Here is a 14,651-nt window from a genome sequence, read left to right as displayed (position 1 = left end):
AATCAAATAAACCTTATCGATCATCACTAGCACACGAGTTGAGGTATACAACCTATCGTGTTGACAATATTTTGATTCTGTGTTGTTCCAATTGAATTAATTATGCATGTGAGTCCTATGAGTTCTCATTTTGAATGCATAAAAGGCAAAGCACCTTAATCAATGGAAGGCACATTGATAGGAAAAGGTGAGCTGCTTAACTACTTGGAAGACGTGGTGGGCAGCTGTGCTACCATAAGGCAAGAAATCAAGATTAGGAAAGTTCGGTCCATAAGAGTTTGAATTTGTCGTAAAATCTGGTTTTAAAAAATTCACATGGATAGGAACAAATACACCGCTTTAAATCTAAGTGTCATAAGATTTCCTCCTTCATGAAAATGATTGTGAGGAAATGCTTTCACTAAGAAAGATTTTAAGAAGATAGTGATTGTAAAATTGCATTCTCGAATTCGATTATGGTTACTGTATCCCTTTCCATAATTTGAATTGTGAGGTTTGGCAATCAGTCTTAATTGTTTAGACACACATATGAACTATCTAAGGCAAAGGTGTATAAGCTTAAGAGGCCTTGATAAAATATTATCAAAGCATTAAGTATTAGAAACATGGACTTATGAAATTCAATAGGTATTGTTTTTCTGGAAGTTAAGATGTTTTGAATACATGTCAAAGCCAGTGGGAGCATAAGTGTTATGTTTTTATAATAATCATCATGATAGTGGGATCATAAATGTTATGATTGTATGATTATTAAGGAAAGTATTGCAAGTTGGCAATATTAATTATAGAAAACAAGAGTCATTCTTTGCAAAGTTGTAAGGATGGAATAGTTGTTTTTCTATAATTAAGGGAGATAATATTATGCTTCATTTCAAATCTAAAGGCTTGGGTTGTGGAATGTTAACAAAATTTAGTCAAAGGTACATGGTGTGCTCTTAAAATTTCGATTATGATTATGGCATTCCTCTTCACAATTCGAATTTTGAGAACATAGCAAATAAAACATTATGCATCGTGTCCCATACGCTTCGGGTATAGGATCAATTGCAAATGCGTTGGTGTTTGACCATTCTAAAATTTTCCAAATGTCTAGCGCATTTAGAGGAAAAAGGGACTAGAATTGGTTTTGACTAAAATAATTAAACAACTATCAAAGGACAATCCAAAGTTCGACGAGGATTGGTTGCTTGTGAGTAGTTGGAATCATGGTATTAATGGACCATATTGACATTATTATAAATAAAAAAGATTCTATTAAGAAATGAGTTGTCATATGGAACATATGGAAGCGTGTCCATATTGGGAAGTAAATATTGAGAAATTTATGATTAGATTAGAGACCTTTATGCAAAAGGATGTTGAAAGGAATGTAATTTAAGTGAGAGACATCATATTTAAGGAATTTCCTTGTAACGATCTCCGTTAGAGAACTTTGTAATATCATTGGCAATAGTCTTTGTGAATTTGATGCAGTGACATTACGAAAGGATCGTTGCATAAAGTGTTAGAATCTAGCATATTCTACAAGTAGCAAGAATTTGATATTCTTTCACTTATGAAAAAGGATTTGGAGTTGTGAAATGAGAATGATTGGAAATGTGTTCAATTTGATCTATTTCACAAAAGTAAGAACCGTAGGTAAACATTGTGTGCATGCTAAGAGCATGGGAAAAGTTTTATAATTCAAGTAAGAAGTTGATTACCCGAAACGACAAATAATGAGTAATCGATATGGTGATAAATAAAAGGAGTTTTATTTATACTCAAAGGGTTGAGGCCATATGGGATTAGTACTATTCTTGTGTTTCACTTTGCATGTTTTGACTTCCTGAATAGTTTAATTGGTTAAGAACAATCAAATTATTCGAACGGGCCACAGTCGTTCATATGTTGGAAGTAGGTATGAATGAAGACTGTCGTGAATTGGTGTGTGGATTGTCTAAAAGAGTATTAGACATAAGAAAATGTTTGCTGCAACGTTCATGAGTGCTTATGAATATGAATTTGAGCATTGGATTAAACCCACGCTCACTTGGATCACTCCATGAATTGTATCACGGGTGATTGGTGAGACGATAACATCTTATATTCTTGAAACCGAGATGTGTGAGTTGTATCTTGCTAATCGGTTGCACATTGATAATATAAAAACGCACTAGTAACTTGGTGTTATAAAACATATTGTTGTGTGTGATTTGGTTAGTGAGTGCAAGCAAGCATTGTATCAAAGTTTATCCATTCCTTTTATTCAAAGTAGAATAAAAGCGATATCTTTAGGCCCCTAGATGGTTTAGTGATGACAAACGTAAATGTTCGGCCGGGCTAGGGCTAATTTGATTTGTTCAATTAGTCAGTCGTCATAAATCGGAAGTCGAGAGATAGTACGAAGAGAATGATTTGAAATCATGTCTTATACGATATCTAGAATGGAGCAATATATGATCCCTTATCTAAGGACACGCGTATCTGATATGATCAGAGTTGACAGCGGCTTTGGAAAGCTACGATTGCAGATCAGGATCTGAAGTCATACGCATAATAGTTATTGGACTTATCCAAGTGGGAGACTGTTGGATTAGTGTCTAAGTCCATAACTATTTTGGTATGTACTTGACCCGATGGTGCATGGTCCTTTTGGGTTGCCTTCACCAAAGCAACTTGATAGGATGAATTATGGAGAGAAAGGATTAAATATGATTTATTAATATATTATGAGAATAATATATTAAAAGAGAAATCATATTGTTTAATTAATATTATTTAATAATTAATTGGTAATTAGTTTTGTGACTAAAAGAGATTAATTAAACTTAAGGGACTGGAATTGTAATTATAAGATAATTACAATTTGGGCCATGAATTGCCTTATATTAAGTGATGGATGAATTCTAATAGGAAACCCATAAGGAAATCGTCCATGGGCTTAATTAAAAGAGTCTATGGGTTGCTTAGGGCTTAAGCATCCAAATTAGGGTTTCCTTGTTAGATAACCCTAATAGCCCAACTATAAAAAGACCCCTTAAGGCTCGAAAACGTGGCTAATGATCTTTCTAGGGTTTCACACGTTTTTGGGCAGCCTCCAACCTCTCTCCTCTTCATCCTCTTGCTTATGGTATTTGTGAACCATTAGAGGAGTGACACTTGTGACTCTAAGCCTTCCAAAGTTAATACAAGGATATTTGGGATTGTTATTGCTACATAACAATCAAGGTAACATTATAAAACTATTCTCATGATAATATGATTATTTGAATGATAGAATTAGGGTTTATAGTCTTGGATAACATGCATGTAGAGTAGAGAAACCTAGATCCAAGCATTAGGGTTTGTATGAGCACATAGGATGTTCTTAGGACTAAAACCCATCATATCTATCATATATAATTCGAAATTATCATAAAGAAAACAGATCTAAGTGTTTTACCTCTTTCAAGTAGCTTGAAATCCTTGTAGTCCTCTTGATCTTGAGCTTATAGTCACAACTGTGACTCCTCTAATGGTTCACAAACCCCACAAGCAAGAAGGCAATATAAGAGAGGGAGAAAGGTTCTAAAATTGGCCCTAGGGTTCTCTTAGAAGCATGTGTAGGCGATTTCCATAGCCTAGGGGTCTTATTTATACTTGCAGGCTGCTAGGGTTTCAGTCTAAACCCTAATGGACAGCTTAACCACCAAGCAGCCCAAGGAACCTTCTGGAATAAGGCCTTGGACAAAAATATGATGGATCCCCATCATAATTTCATTCCCCCTTAAGTCCATAAGGCTTCCTTAGCCCAAAAATTAACTATCATACATTTGACACTTTATACGCCTTTATTTAATTAATCTCTTTTAGTCACCAAATTAATTCCTAATTAATTTATGACCAATACTAATTAAATAAGTATGATTTCTCATTTAATATATTATTCTTATAATATATAATAAACCATAATATTCTCTCTTCCTCCTTAAACTACCTTGTCAAGTTGCTTTGGTGAAGGTAACCCAAAAGAACCATGCATAACCGGGTCAAGTACATACCAAATATATTTACGGGCTTAGACACTATTCCAACAGTCTCCCACTTGGATAAGTCTAGTAACTATATATCACATATGACTTCAAAATCCGATTAGCAATCGTAGCTCTTATACTTCGCTGTCAACTCTTATCAGCTTGTCCTTCAGATAAGGGATCATATAATCCTCTGTTTTAGATATCATGTTGACAATGCTTATTGTCCAACACTTCTTTCCTGATCTCAGATTAGTTTGACATAGAATTTAGTTGAACACATCAACCTCATTCTGACCGGGCCTGGCACATAAGTCAAACCAAATCATCAAGTGGCCATGATATCACTTTTATTCACATAGAGTAAAAGGAACAGATTAACTTCAACTCATATGCATCTATTATTTACTAATTGAGTCATGCACAACAGCGTGTTTTATAACATCAAGTTACCAATGCGTTTACATATCATCAATGCATAACCAACCAACAAACAACAACCATATCTCTAAGTTTTAAGACTATATGATATTATCGCTTTGCGATCACTTTAGGTATAGCACCACGAAGTGATACCAGCAAACGCGGGTTTATTCCAATTTTCAAATCAAATTCATAAGCACTCATGAACTTTGCAGCAAACCTTTGCTATGTCGAAAACCTTTTAGACAATCTACAAACAATTCATGACAGTCTTCATTCACATCTAGTTCTAAAACATGAACGACTGTGGATCGTTTGAATAATCTTATTATTTAGGAAGTCAAAACATGCAAAAACTGAAACAATAGATAAATAACCAACACAAGATAGTAACTTTACTTATAAATAACAAAACTTTATTTGTTCATCAAATGTCAAGTACAAACTATCTATTACACGTTTCCTATCTAATCCAAACTTATATCATCCTTCAGCCCAATCCTCCTAGCGTGCTGCAAGTGTTTAACCCTACTCAGTCCATTTGTAAGGGGATCTGGTGGATTTTCTTCTGATGATACCCTTTTCACAATGAGGAGTCACTCTTTTACCCGATGTCTGATAAAATGGTATTTTCTGTCGATATGTCGAGATCTACCATGATCTCTTGGTTCCTTGGTTAAGGAAACCGTTCCTTCATTATCACAGAAAATTTCCATTGGCTCCTTTATGGATGGCATAACTCCAAGGTCTCCAATGAAGTTCTTCAACCATATAGCCTCCTTCGACTCTTCGCTTGCTGCATTGTACTTTGATTCGCATGTTGAATCAGCCACGGTCTCCTGCTTGGAACTTTTCCAAGTCACTGATCCTCCATTTAGGGTAAAGACCCAGCCCGACTGTGATTGGTAACTATCCCGATCCATTTGAAAACTAGCGTCACTGTACCCTCGTAGCCTCAAGTCATCACTCCCACCAAGGACTAGAAACCATTCGTTGGTCCTTCGTAGGTACTTAAGAATATTCTCTACCGCAATCCAATGAGCTCTACCTGGGTTCCCCTAATATCTGTTGACCATGCTTAAAGCAAAAGCCACATCAGGGCGAGTACAAGTCATAGCGTAGATGAGAGAGCCTACTGCGGAAGCGTAAGGTACTCGGGTCATATCAGCTATCTCTGCCTCTGTACTCGGGCTTTGAGTCTTACTCAACTTGGTATTACTTTCGATTGGCAACTCCCCTTTCTTGGAATTTTCCGTACTAAAACACTTTAGTACCTTGTCCAAGTATGTATCCTGACTGAGTTCTATCAGTCTCTTTTCCCTGTTTCTTACTATCCTTATTCCCAGAATATAAGCAGCCTCTCCGAGGTCCTTCATAGCGAAACATTTCCCAAGCCAGGACTTGACCTCCTTCCTGCAAGGTTGGGACATCGTTTCCTATGAGTAGTATGTCATCAACATACAATACGAGGATGATCACTATACTCCCACTGGATTGACATATACACAAGATTCATCTTCGCTTCGCAAAAAGCCAAACTCTTTAACCTTCTCATCAAAACAAAGATTCCATCTGCAAGACGCTTGTTTCAATCCATAAATGGATTTCTCAAGCTTACACACTCTATTTGGATGCTTCTCATCGACATAACCCTCTGGATGAAATATATACACATCCTCAGCCAACTTCCTATTAAGGAAAGCAGTTTTCACGTTCATTTGCCAGATTTCATAATCATAAAACGCAGCTATTGCAAGCATCACCCAAATAGACTTTATCTTCGTAACTGGTGAGAAGGTCTCATCATAGTCAACTCCGAGAGTTTGAGTAAATCCCTTCACAACCAATCGCGCTTTATAAGTGTGCACATTCCCATCCATGTCCATCTTCTTCTTGAAGATCCACTTGCACCCGACTATCTTACGACCCGGTACATTATCAACCAAGTTCCAAACTTGATTGTCATACATGGACTGAATCTTGCTGTCTATCGCCTCTTTCCATTTAGCAGACTCTGGGCCTGCCATGGCTTCTTTGTAGCTGCTAGGTTCGTCCAAATTCATTAGTGTTTCATCACTAATAAACGTATCCCCTTCAGTAGTAGTATGTAAACCAAAAAACTGGGGTTGAACACTAACCGTATTAGAACGTCTAAGAGGTAAGGACTCGTCAACAGGTTCAACAGGAGTTTCCTCCTCGGGTTGAGTGCCAGTGTTAGAGGTTCCTTCATCACTTTGTTATTGAATCTCTTCAAGATCAATTTGCCTCCCACTGTATTCTTGGCTTATCAATTCCCTTTCTCAGAACACTCCTCTTCTAGCAACGAAGACAACATTGTCATTCGGTCTATAGAAAAGATAACCAAAAGACTTTTGTGGATAGCCGATGAAATAACACTTCTCACTACGAGGTTCAAGCTTGTTGTGAGTCTCTCGTCTTATGAAATCCTCGCAACCCAAGCCTTAATATGTGCTAACGAGGGAGATTTCATTATCCACATCTCGTGAGGAGTCTTGGTAACCTTCTTGGTAGGAACTAAGTTAAGGATGTGGGCGGAAGTCTCTAAGGCACACCCCCAAAAAGATATTGGTAACGAAGTCCGAATCATCATAGAACAAACCATGTCCAACAAGGTTTGATTATGTCTCTCAGCCACACCATTCAGTTGTGGCGTTGTCGGAGGCGTCAAGTGCCAAACAATTCCGCATTCTTTTAGACAGTCGTGAAACTCAAGACTTACATACTCTCCTCCTCGATCTAACTGAAGCATCTTGATTTTCCTGCCCCGCTGATTCTACACTTCATTCTTAAACTCTTTGAACTTTTCAAAGGTTTTCGAGTTTTGCTTGATTAGGTACATATATCCATATCTGCTATAATCGTCCGTAAAAGTCACGTAGAAGCGGAAAGCATCCCTTGTGGTGGATCTAAAGGGACCACACACATCGGTGTGTATGAGATCCAAGGGACCGTCACCCCTTTCACAAGTGCCAGTAAAGGGTGACTTGGTCATCTTCTGAAGTAAACAAGATTCACACGCGTCATTGTCCCTAACGTCGAATGACTCTAACACTCCATCCTTTTGGAGTTGGGCTATGCGTTTCTTGTTGACATGGCCAAGGCGATAATGCCACAAGCAAGCTTTATCTAGGCTAGTAGACGAATCAATATTCAATACATCATTTCCTAAATTATCAACAACCATCACAGATTCATAAATCCCATTACAAGGTAATGCATTGAAATAAAAGACACCATTCAAATAAACATTAATAGAACCATTATTATTATCAAAAGAATATCTGAAACCTTTCCTAAACAATCCATGAAATGAAATAATCTTTCTTGCCATTTCTAGTGAATAACAACAATTTTATAAATCTAACCCTAACCCATTACTCAGAACTAAAGAATAAACTTCGACTCTGGTCACAGGCGACGATCTTCTGTTTCCCATAATCAAGTTTATCTTCCCATGTTCCATTTCCCCACTTCTTCTTAGGCCCTGCAAATCAGAACAAATGTGGTAGCCACAACATGTATCAAGAACCCATGAAGTAGAAAATGATGAGTTATTAGATCTAATTGAATACATACGTACGATGTAACATCCCGATTCCAGGTATAAATTTAATTAAAGAATAATTGGTCTTATGTCCTACTCGGCGAGTTAGTTGCCCTACTCGCCGAGTATCAGTGGGAATGGAACGCTTGTTTAGTGACCTGCTCGGCGAGTCCACGAAGGGACTTGGCGAGTAGGAGCTGGCAAATGAAACCCTAAATTCTGGCGGTTTTACACCCTATTTAAAGGATCATTGGCCTCCACCAGCCTCCCCTTATGTTTCTTGTCCCTCCAAAACCCTAAAATGTGTGTGTGTGTGTGTGTGTTCTTTGGTGTCCAAGCTTGAAGGAGTAACCTTGGAAGGAAGCATTTGAAGAAGCAAGGAAAAGCAAGGCCAGGAACTCGGGAAAGCTAAGGGATTGCATCAGACATCACTCTCTGGAAGGTAATAGGCTATTCCTTAAGCTCTTTTCACTTTGAACCTCCCTTGGATGGGTGTTATGAAGGATTCCCCATGTTTATGCTAAGATATGAAGTTATAAATTTAGATCTGGACTTTCCTTGACCTCCAGATCCATAAAGTTCCTAGATTGTGCAAGGTTGAAACTCTCCAAGGTGTAAAACTCCATTGAAGAGCGTAGATAGATCATTTCGGGCCTTTAAAGCCTTGCATGTATGTAAATATTGCAACTTTACGTGATAAACGTGCCTTAGGAGCTTGGATCTGTAACTTGGGGCCTTGTCATGGCTTAAAGAGCATCTGCATGGATTAAGATCTACATGGACTCGGTGAGTCCGTTGAAGATGGCCATGAACTCGGCGAGTTGGATGAACTACTCGGCGAGTGCGTTGAAGATTGCCTTGAACTTGGCGAGTGTTAGAAAACTCGGCGAGTTGGCTAGGGTTTCTTCCAAAATCTTGGCCGCATATGAACTCGATGAGTTAAAAGGAGACCTCGGCGAGCAAATCGAGGATTTCACGACTTCTCGAACTCAGGAAGAACTCGGCCAGTCGGCGACCTGCACTCGGCGAGTCGAGTCAACATAGACTGTTGACTCTGACTGTGGAATTTGACTTGGACCAAGGGTTGACCAATTGAATTCTATGGGTTTCTGGGATTGGTAGATTTATGAAAAAGGTTGTGTGGTACTTTTAGGTGGTGGAGTTCGTGTTGGACCTGGGAGTTGAGCTTTCTTATTTCCGACGACAGTTGCGAGGTGAGTTATCCTCACTATACTAAGGGGTCTAAGGCACCAAGGCCGGCCCATTGGATTTGATATCCTAGTAGCTATCGTTATGTTGAGTTTGAGTTAGTGATGCATGCCAGTTGATGTGCTAGTCGGGTAGATCTGTAGGACTGCCTGTGATACTGATTGATTACCTGTATCTGCATTTATCTGTTACATGTTGACATGTTATGTGGGGTGGGTTGAGGTTGTACTTCTCCGTGCGGTAGTCAACAAACCCAAGAGCATTCCAGATACGAGCTGAGGGCCCGGTAGGCATTCCAGACTCGTACTGAGGGCTCGATGGCATTCCAGATACGAGCTGAGGGCCCGGTAGGCATTCCAGACTCGTACTGAGGGCCCAGGGGTAGTCCAGCTTGTAAAGTTGTGGACCCAGTGCATGTTGTTTTGTTTTTGATTGATATGATATGCTAATGTTGATATTGCTATGTGGATTGTATGTGTATCGGTATTTTGGGGGTAACTCACTAAGCTCTCGGGCTTACAGTTTCAGTTTATTGTTTTAGGTACCTCAGGGGATTACGAAAAGGCGAAGGCATGATCGTACAGCTCCTCCTATTGTGTTATGTTTCTGGGAAAACTCTTATATAAATGTATTTTGAAAACAAAGTTGTAATGTTTTGATGAATTCGACGTGTTTTTGAAAATTCAAATTTTGGCTTAAATTTTGAGTGTTACATGCGAAGGTAGGCTTGATCTTCCCATCCTTTATGTCTTGCAGATATTGATGGTAGCTTTGTTTCCAGTGTCCCTTCTTGTGGTAGTAATAGCACTCTGCTTCTTTGGGGTCGGAAGTGGGTTTGACCGAACCAGCTTTGGTTCCACTAGAAGAGGAACCATCTTGGGTCTTACCCTTATGGTGGCCCTTATAGGGAGCTTTTCTCTTCTTACCCTTTCCTTGGCGAATTGCCAACACTGGAGCAGCCACAACAGGGGATGGTGCAAAGGATTTGTCTTTTAGGTTGCTCTCAGCAGTCCTCAGCAGTCCTTGGAGCTTGCTCAAGGAGACCTCCTCCTTGTTCATGTGGTAGGTCATTCTAAACTGGTTGTAACAGCAGGGCAAAGAGTTGAGGATTATGTCGATAGCCAAATCCTCATCAAACTTAACATTATGTTTGAGAAGATGATCAACATACCTCTGCATTTTTTGCAAATGAGAGGTTAGGGATTCTCCATTCCCCATCTTAGTGGTGATCTTGTTAGTAATGATCTCATAGCGCTCTTGCCTCGTGCCTTGGTGGTACCAGTCTAGAAAATCCTAATGCATTTCATATGGATACATGTCCTAATAGGACTTTTGGAGTTTGAGGTTCAAGGTGGCCAGCATGATGCAATGAACTTTCGTAGCATCACGCTCGTGGGCCTCAAAGGCGGCCAACTCTTCAGGAGTTGCAACATCTGGGATGATCTTCTCAAGCTTATCATCGAGGAAATATTCTTTGTCCTTGCAGCAAGTGATCTTGCGAATATACCTCATCCACTCGTTGAAGTTTGAGCCATCAAATGTCACCTTTTGACCTAGGTTCATCAACGAGAATGACCCATAAGCGTTGTTGTTGTTGTTATTGTTACCAGACATCTGAAAAAGAAAAGGAACAAAGTTTGCTAAGAAATGAGTCCCTAATTAAACACCCAAATGAGAAATTAGGGCTAGAAAGGGATTTCGTACTCTAAAAGTAAATAACTTGAAGGTAAGTGAATGACGATTCACTAATTCTCACCATGAAAAAATGAAAAAGAATATTTAAGTTTTAAATGTATTGAAAACTCCTAGATCTTTGAGATTCATTGAACTATTCAATGGCATGTTTAAATCTCGATATGCACTTCAAATTTGTGACTGGGATACCGAGGATCGCAAACAAGTTGTGAATAACCATGTGAATCAACATGGTGCACTCAATGTCTCTATCACCTAATCAATGTGTCGGTAAACCACACATGCTCCATTGATCTATGATAAACATCGAGTCACCCTTCGCCACCAATGTCAATCCCAAATTGATATGTCGCTTAACCACGCACGCTCCACTAACGTTTGACAAGGGTACAAAGTGTAATTCCATGGAATAGCATCATCTTCACATTTTACCCTAAAGTAACTAAGATTGGGAATTGGTAAAACATGTAGTTACTTTGTATCTTACATTATACTTTTAATGAGGAGAGGATTGCCCTATCCTACCCGTTTGGCTAACGACCCTCCACCGGTCAAGCAAGCGGTGGGTGTGAGTGTACACCCATTAAGTGATATTTTATAGGCAGCAACCTTATACCCACCTTATAGACCGACTTTGTGAATGAGGCCTACTAACGGTAAGACTAGCATTTTAACTTATATATATATATATATATATATATATATATATATATATATATATATATATATATATATATTCATTGAGCTTGTAATAATATAATAGTATAGGGTTGAATTTTTAAACTTGTAAAACTCTAAGGGTTTGAAATTTAAAGTCTTCAAAATTAAACTTTTAATCACAAAACTAAAATTTCAAAACATGAGGACAAGTTTGAACTTTTCAAAACTAAAGCGATCAAATAACAAATAATTTAAATTAAACAATTAATTTCATAATTATCTATATTTGACCTAATCCAATTTTAGTCATTAGATAATTACTAAATAATTTTAAATAATCCATATTTATCATAAAAACAACCAATATTCAAAAGATTTGAAATTATCTATTTTTTTGGAAAGGATAATCATTTAATTAAGGTAATATTCGGATTTTAACTTCAATAAACGATTTAGGCATCAAATCCAACACAAAACAACAACTAAATCCCGAAATATCCTATGCCTGATGCACGAACTCGCCGAGTAGGGGCCAACTCGCTGAGTCTAGATACTGACTCGCCGGGTTGAGTCGGGCAGAGGCAAGAAACTCGATTTTCAACAAGCAAAACAGTTAAGGATCACATACAATTGAAACCAATCAAGGCTCTACTACCACTGATAGGTTTCAAGCATAAGAAACAATTCTATGTGCTCATACAAACCATAATGCTTGGATCTAGGTTTCTCTATTGTACATGCTTTGAATCCAAGAATTACAAACTTAGATCTATGTTATATAATTCGAAATTACATAAAGAAAATAGATCTAAGTGTTTTACCTCTTTCAAGTACCTTGAAATCCTTGTAGTCCTCTTGATCTTGAGCTTAGAGTCACAATTGTAACTCCTCTAATGGCTCACAAACCCCACAAGCAAGAAGGCAATATAAAAGAGGGAGAGTGGTGCTAAAATTGGCCCTAGGGTTCTCTTAGAAGCATGTGTAGCCGATTTCCATAGCTTAGGGGTCTTATTTATACTTGCAGGCTGCTAGGGTTTCAGTCTAAACTCTAATGGACAGCTTAACCACCAAGCAGCCTAAGGAACCTTCTGGAATAAGGCCATGGACGAAAATATGATGGATCCCCATCATAATTTCATTCCCCCTTAAGTCCATACAGCTTCCTTAGCCCAAAACTTAACTATCATACATTTGACAGTTTATACCCTTTTATTTAATTAATCTCTTTTAGTCACCAAATTAATTCCTAAGTAATTTATGACCAATAATAATTAAATAAGTATGATTTCTCCTTTAATATATTATTCTTATAATATATAATTAACCATAATATTCTCTCTTTCTCCTTAAATTACCTTGTCAAGTTGCTTTGGTGAAGGCAATCCAAAAGGACCATGAAGAACCGGGTCAAGTACATACCAAATATAGTTACGGGCTTAGGCACTATTCCAACAAGAATTGTGTTCTCAAATTCGATTATGATTACAACATCCCTCTTCATAGTTCGAATTGTGAGATTTGGCAATTAGTCTGAACATTTGGGACTTATTATTTTAAGTTCTGAATTAGTTCAGACACACATATGAGCTATCTAAGAAAATGTGTATGAGTTTAAGAAGCTTTGATAAAGGCTTGTCAAAGTATCTCGTATCAGAAATATGAAATTTCGTTAAGAAATTCAATAAGTATTGTTTTCTAGAAGTTCAGCTAATTTCTGGACACATGTCAAAGCTAGTGGGAGCATAAATGTTATGCTGGTATGGATATAATTATCATGTTAGTGGGAGCATGATTATGATTTTAAGTGTTGCAGCTTCCTTAGCCCAAAACTTAACTATCATACATTTGACAGTTTATACCCTTTTATTTAATTAATCTCTTTTAGTCACCAAATTAATTCCTAATTAATTTATGACCAATAATAATTAAATAAGTATGATTTCTCCTTTAATATATTATTCTTATAATATATAATTAACCATAATATTCTCTCTTTCTCCTTAAATTACCTTGTCAAGTTGCTTTGGGGAAGGCAATCCAAAAGGACCATGAAGAACCGGGTCAAGTACATACCAAATATAGTTACGGGCTTAGGCACTATTCCAACAAGAATTGTGTTCTCAAATTCGATTATGATTACGACACCCCTCTTCATAGTTCGAATTGTGAGATTTGGCAATTAGTCTGAACATTTGGGACTTATTATTTTAAGTTCTGAATTAGTTCAGACACACATATGAGCTATCTAAGAAAATGTGTATGAGTTTAAGAAGCTTTGATAAAGGCTTGTCAAAGTATCTCATATCAGAAATATGAAATTTCTTAAGAAATTCAATAAGTATTGTTTTCTAGAAGTTCAGCTAATTTCTGGACACATGTCAAAGCTAGTGGGAGCATAAATGTTATGCTGGTATGGATATAATTATCATGTTAGTGGGAGCATGATTATGATTTTAAGTGTTTCAGGTTAGAAAGATTAATTATAGAAAACAAAAGTTTCAATTCGCAAAGTCGTAGAAATTGAAAAGTTGTTTTACTATAACTAAGGGAGAGAAACTTACACTTCATTTAAAATCTAAAAGTTTAGATCAAGAAATTTTAATCAGTTTAGTCAAAGAAAGTATATGAATGTTATGTTGAAAAGATTCAATGTAAGTGAATTTTATATATAGCAATATTCTAGTAGGAGACTGGTAAATTATCATGATTTTATGAATCGTATCCAATACGCTTTGGGTAAAGGGTCGATTACATATGTTGTAATATTCATCCGTTCTATCTTTTCAAAATGACTAGGGCATTAAGAGGCAAAAAGGACTAGAACCGGATATGACTAAATTGTTAAACAATTGTCAAGGACGATCTAAGGTTCATCAATGATTGGTGACTTGTAGGCAGTTGAAAGTATGGTAATGGATGGACCATATTGACATTATTATGAATAGATAGGATTCTATTTAGAATGAGTTGTCATATGGAAAATATGGAAATATTTCCATAAATGGGAGTTGGATATCAAGAATCTATGTCTGGATTAGAAATTTTTTGCAAGAAGGATGTTTAAAGGAATGTACTTTGAATGTGAGACTTCAAGTCTATGGAAT

The sequence above is a fragment of the Lactuca saligna genome, chromosome 8 (genome assembly GCF_052625555.1).
Source record: "Lactuca saligna cultivar CGN05327 chromosome 8, ASM5262555v1, whole genome shotgun sequence".
Lineage (NCBI taxonomy): Eukaryota > Viridiplantae > Streptophyta > Magnoliopsida > Asterales > Asteraceae > Lactuca > Lactuca saligna.
Note: the sequence above shows the minus strand (reverse complement) of the source record.